The sequence below is a fragment of the Lithobates pipiens genome, unplaced genomic scaffold (assembly GCF_037356315.1).
Source record: "Lithobates pipiens isolate NorthernLeopardFrog02 unplaced genomic scaffold, aLitPip1_a1.2 Scaffold_8, whole genome shotgun sequence".
In the NCBI taxonomy this organism is placed as follows: Eukaryota; Metazoa; Chordata; class Amphibia; order Anura; family Ranidae; genus Lithobates; species Lithobates pipiens.
Genome location: NW_027507903.1, coordinates 43,158,503 through 43,164,682, shown reverse-complemented (window position 1 = coordinate 43,164,682; position 6,180 = coordinate 43,158,503).

Below are 6,180 nucleotides of genomic sequence, written 5' to 3'. Positions count from 1 at the left end.
CGGCCCCACCCATGGGTTAATCGGGGCGGGCGCCGGCCCCGAGCCGCCCCCCAGGCGGCTCAGCACCTCCTTTAGCACCGACAACAACTCACTGCCCCCCCCGCTATCCCCGCTGGAACCCCCCTCCCCCCGTCCCCCCCACAAACCCCAGCGAACAACCCCCCCAAAGACCCTGATGACTCACCGGGCTGCTGCCGCCTGGAAGGCCCTCCAGCCGCTGTCCCCACTGCCGCCGGCGATGCACAGTCTTCATCAGGCAGCTCCCCCTCCTCCATGCTGCTGTCTTCGGAAAGCGCCTGGCCACTCGGGGGCCTCCGCGCTGGTGTGCCAGACGGCCCAGGCCGTTCCCGAACGTTCCGTTTTTTGTTTACATTGACCTCACTTCCGGTCGCGCCGACGTCACGTCCGCTGACGTCATCAGCGTGCGCCGCACCACTCGAGCGCGCGCTGCTCCTCCTCAGGCCCTCCCTCCCAGGCACAGAAACATGCCCGGAGGCGTGGCCACCCGACTGCCGCTCTGCATTCAATGATGGGCCCCCCCCCGGAAGCCAAGATGGCGCACCCACGTGGCAGGCCGCCGGCCGCTTCAGGGACAAGGCCGGCGCCCGAGGACCCCACTCTCCCCCGGCGAGCAGCCCCCCCGACCGGAACATCGCCAGGGGGAACCACTGGAGCCACCACCGATCGCGTGGACCTGGAGGTGGCCTGAGACCCGTCCCGGTAAGTGGCCCCCCTCCCTCTGGGACTCTGCCGTGGACGGGGATTCCTTCCAGGCCCCCCGCTAGCTGACTGGGGCGTCCGTTTTGCAGGGGGACCTGAAGGGGCCCAGCTGGGGCTCCCAAGCCGGCGTTGAGTCCGGGGGGCAATGTCAGGGCTAAGGCGCACAGGGGGCCGTGACCTCCTTGCCCGTGTCGGGGGTACCCTATCTGCGGAAGGTCCCTGCCCTACCCCCTGAAGGGTGGCCGCAATTTGGCTTTGCAACCAGTCTGCGCCATGCTGTTCTGCTGCCGACCTAAGCTGTTCCCATAGCTGCTCTAACCCACTCATCTTTTCCAGGGAGCTGATCCTGAACGTTCCTCCTGACCTGCTGCTCCAGACTGCTGACCCTCCTAGACTCACGTGCCTTCACATCAACTCTACTCCACCCCCTCTTACACCATCCTCCAATCAGGTAAGCCTTGTAACATTCTTAACCCCTCGTACCATTCCCCTGCGTAAGCCTTGCACCCTGTCATGTATGTCCTACGCTTACGTTGCACTACAGCTACGTACATGTCTTTCTAATTTCATCATGTTTCTTGAAATTACAGTAGTTATCTAGCTGCTTAGCTGCTTAGCTGCTAGCTAGCTAGCTACATTGTGTAAGACACACTTCTGAATCTTATGCAAAGTTATTAACTGCACCATCTAATTCCTGTGCTTTTTCCTCACCCCATCAGAATCATAGGCAATTGACAATGTGTTTTCTTAATGTTATTATTTTTTTTCTATTCTTTTTTTCAAACACAGGTTACATCTAATAAGAGGACATATGAGAATCACGTGCCTAGAAGAAAAGGAACTCTGGAAGAAGAAAGTTCACCCATCGAGGACAACCATTCTCCATCTCCTCCCAAAAGAAAGGCCAGATCGCTGCTCATGACTTTGCTGGGACAGTCTTTCACTGACACTGAAGGTACAATAGAACCCAAGACCCCCTATGCCAAGGCTCAAAAGGAAATGGAAAAATATTGTAAAGCCCCACCTCTGCCTCTCACCGAGGACCCTTTGAACTGGTGGCGTGAGTATGAGGTTATATTTCCCCTTCTTTCTCACCTCTCAAAGCAATACTTGTGTATTCCTGGCACAAGCGTGTCTGCAGAGCGGGTCTTCTCCACTGCAGGAGATGTGGTAACTGCAAAAAGAAGCACCTTCAAACCAGAGCATGTGGATCAACTAGGGTTCTTACAGAAAAATCTACATATTCCCAAATGCTGAGCAGCATTGCTTGAAGTGATCCATGTTTTTTTATTTATTTTTTTCAATTCGTTTTTTTTGTTATGATTTTTGGCACATCCAGGAAGTGATGTACTGTCTGCCATGTCTGATTGTCTGCCAGTGCCCACTGCCAGTCTGTCACAACACACCAGTGTTATATATTTTGTTTATAGCACTGCCACTGAGATTTTGTTTTTGAAGATTGTTCATAATATTCAGTTTCAAAAAAGTGTCTAGGGGTTACTTTAACCCTCAGCCAAATAGTAAAAGTTCAAAACAACTGATGCCAAGCCTCATCCCCTTTCCCCCTCCCCCTCCCTCTGCCCAGTCTCCCTCTCTCCTAGTCCCTAGTTCCCCCCTCTCCCTCTCACTCTACCATTCCCCCTCCCCTCTTTCTCTCCCCTTCCCCCCTCTCCTCTCCCCTTCCCGCCTTTCCCTCTCCCCTTGCCCCTCTCTTCTTTCCTTCTTTCTCTCTCCCTCTTTCCTTCCTTCTTTCTCTCTCCCTCCCTCTCACCCTCTCTCTCTCCTCTCTGTCTCCCTCTTTCCTTCTCAGAGAGAAGGAAAGAAGAGAGAAAGAGAGAGAGAGAGAAAGAGAGAGAGAGAGAGAGAGAGAGAGAAGAGAGGGAAAGAGGGACCCAAGAGAGATTGAAGGAGAGGAGGAGAGAGAAGGAGCAGGAGGAGAGAGAGAAGGAGAGGAGGAGAGAGAGAAGGAAAGGAGGAGATGAGGTTAGAGAGAAGGAAAAGAGAGAGAACTTCTCTCTCCTTTCCTTCTCTCTCCTCCTCCTCCTCCTCCTCCTCTCCCCCCCCCCTCCTTTCCTTCTCTCTCTCTCCTCCTTTCCCTTCTCTCTCTCTCTCTCCTCCTTTCCTTCTCCCTCTCTCCTCCTTTCCTTCTCTCTCTCTCTCCTCCTTTCCTTCTCCCTCTCTCCTCCTTTACTTCTCTCTCTCTCTCTCTCCTCCTTTCCTTCTCCCTCTCTCCTCCTTTACTTCTCTCTCTCTCTCCTCCTTTCCTTCTCCCTCTCTCCTCCTTTACTTCTCTCTATCTCCTCCTCTCATTCTCTCTCTCTCTCTCTCTCTCTCTCCTCCTCTCATTCTCTCTCTCTCTCTCTCTCTCTCTCTCTCTCTCTCTCTCTCTCTCTCCTCCTCTCATTCTCTCTCTCTCTCTCTCCCCTTCTTTCCACCCCCCTCTCTCTCTCTCCCCTTCTTACCCTCTCTCTTTCCCCCTTCCCCCCTCCCTCTCTCTCTTTGCCTTTCTTTCCTTCTCTCTCCCCCTTCTCTCTCTCTCCCCCCTTCTGTCCCCTTCTCCCCTTTCCTTTCCCTTCCCTCCTCTTCTCCCCGTTCCCTGCCAATGCCATCCCCCCACCCCCCTTCTCCAACCATCCCCCTCAGGCCTCTCCCCACCATTCCTCTTCCTAATGTCTACATCCCTCTTTCTTTCTTTTTTCCCTCTCCCTCCCTATGTCATTGTCGACAAGAGCTTATATAACTTTATAACGCCAGTTACGCCACCCTAGCATCAACTCAACACAATCACACACTGTATTGTTGACTGACTGGCTGTGGCAGTGGCACTGGCAATTGCAAACAATCATCACAATGAACCTGGAACATATGATCTTATATTTGTTATAGCTTTTCTAGCACTGGAGAAGAGATGGAGAATGGTTTCTATTGTGTCCATTTAGAATTTGTACACTAGTAGTGTGACATGTCTATGACTGTCTGTTTGTCTCTAGGGGTTTAACCTTTAACCAAATTCTGTATTTAATTTCAGACAACTGACGCGCGCCAAGCCAAGCCACCAGAGGAAGGAAAATTCTTGAAAGAATAAATTGAATCTTAAAACCTGGAGTAAATCTTTATTGGATCACACAAATACACACACAAAAAAAAACACACCGACCTGACCTCATGTCTGACTGTGGCTGTGCCATTGCCCGCCTGACCTGTGGCCTGCTCTTTATCATGAATGATTATGATTCAGTGACGTATGTGTTTTTTTTGGCATTGTGGTGTGTATATATTTGTGATCCCATAAGGATTTGCTCAAGTTTTCCAGATTCAGTTGACAATTTCTTCTGTCAATGATTTTCCTTCCTCTAATGGTGGCTTGGCTTCAGTTACAGGTGTATGTATCGTGGTAGCGTGCAGGTAACATTTTCTGTAAAGTGACTGGGTGACAACTCCGAGAGCTTATAACACCGATCTAGCCATCCATCTGTGTTGACTGGTGCTGGTGGTGGCAGTGGCAACCAATCATCACAGTGAACCTGGACGTTCTGCAACACAGTGTGTGTTATGCCGCGTACACACGATCAGAATTTTGGTGGGAAAAAGCTCTCATGGTTTTTTTCCGACGGAATTCCAGCGAGATTACGCTCAAGCTGTCTTGCATACACATGGTCACACAAAAGTTCTCTAAACTTTCGACCGGCACAAACACGGTGATGTACAACATTACAACGAGCCGAGAAAATTAAGTTCAATGCTGGCCGAAATTCCGCCAGCAAAAGTCTGGTGGAGCATACACACGATCGCATTTCCTGTCAAAAGCTCTCATCGGACTTTTGCTGGTGGAATATCTGATCGTGGTGTTAGGTGTGACCTCAACAAGTCACCTATTTGTCAGGTTATGTTACCGTTTCCCAATTGTTAGTTAGAGTTCTTATCCAAGCAAAGAGACACGGAGATATTATTCAGTATTTCTGCTCAGAAGTCCGTCGTTAACTCTGACTGTCTCTGACTGACTGTGGCTCTGAGGCTTCTTTATTACATCTTTTATAGACAGAAAAGGGCAAACATCAGCAAATGTAAAAAAAACAACATTTTTGCAAAGGAAAGACAATTCTCCGGGTGTTATCAGCTGATAAGACAATCTTCTGGGCGTAGACTGCTTTTTAGGGCTGATGCGGCCTCTTCTTGATGAGTACGTGACAATAGATGACGAATCCTTATTTTACAGAGAAGGATAAAAAAATACATGTATTTAGTAAGACATAAGGTCAACCATTTTGTTTAGACACCCCTTAATCCTTACATTTCCCCCTTTGACATCACCCCTCCCTCTTGCCCTGGGTCCACCTGAACAAGTTCTAGTCAGCCTATATCCAGAGTACTCTCCCTGACCGCGAGTTGTCAGAGGGGTATACACCCATCCCCCTGGACAGTACCAACATCTAAAATTCAGGAAGAGTGGCTTTTCTGACAGATGGGTGATGTCAAGTAACTAAATCTACCTATCTTCACAAAAGTTCCATCTTTTCCACATCATTTACCTTGGCTTTCTTGCAAAAGCACATGAGCAGTTTAAAGCATGCATAAAAGAAAAATACGAATAAGAGCACCACTATAATCGTCATTGCTGCCTTCTTAACCCAAGAGAATAACCCTGAGAAACTAAAAGTTCCACCAAACGGATCCCAGTCGCGACCAATATTTCGGGCCTTCTCTTGTAAATTCTTTACTTCCGTACGGTGTTGTGCAATGATGTCATAATAGTCAGGTACCTCAATGCTGGTGTTATGTATCCAAGTACAGCACTCATAGTCCTCAGTAGTTTCACAGAGTCCTGTCAGTGCTGCACTCATACTTTCAATTGCTAATTCATGTAATTCTAATTGTTGTCTGATGGCTCTGGTCTCCAGATTTAACTTAGTAATATCATCAGAGTTTTTCTCCAAAACATCATTAATAATTCCTGTATAGTTATTTAGTCTTTTCATTAAGTCTATACCCCATCCTGTCCAGGACGGGAACCAAGCCCATGCCATGTCCTTCTTCAGGAATATTTCTCTTTTACTACGATACCTGAGGGGATATCTAGGATGCATGCTAGCTTCTAATAGGTGATCACCTCGTTCATCACCTACTACTCCCATTACTGGTACTAAACTTGCGAGGTAGCACCATCCCTGAGCTCTTCTAGGTATCCAAGTATAACATTTATCCTCACAACAGATGTATATATTGTTTCCTAGAGCTACTGATCTTGAACTGATATCATTTCTATAACGAGAGGTGTATCCATAGAGGGATAAGTTGGATACTAACCACCTAACATTATTATCCACAATGTTAGTGAGGAAGTCAGATAATGTCTGGTGTGTGCTGGAATTACTGGGATAGAAGCTTCCATTTAATACGACAATGGACAAATTAAACTTGCTGTCTTGGCATTCTCCATTTCCTCCTGTTGTGTTCCCTAGG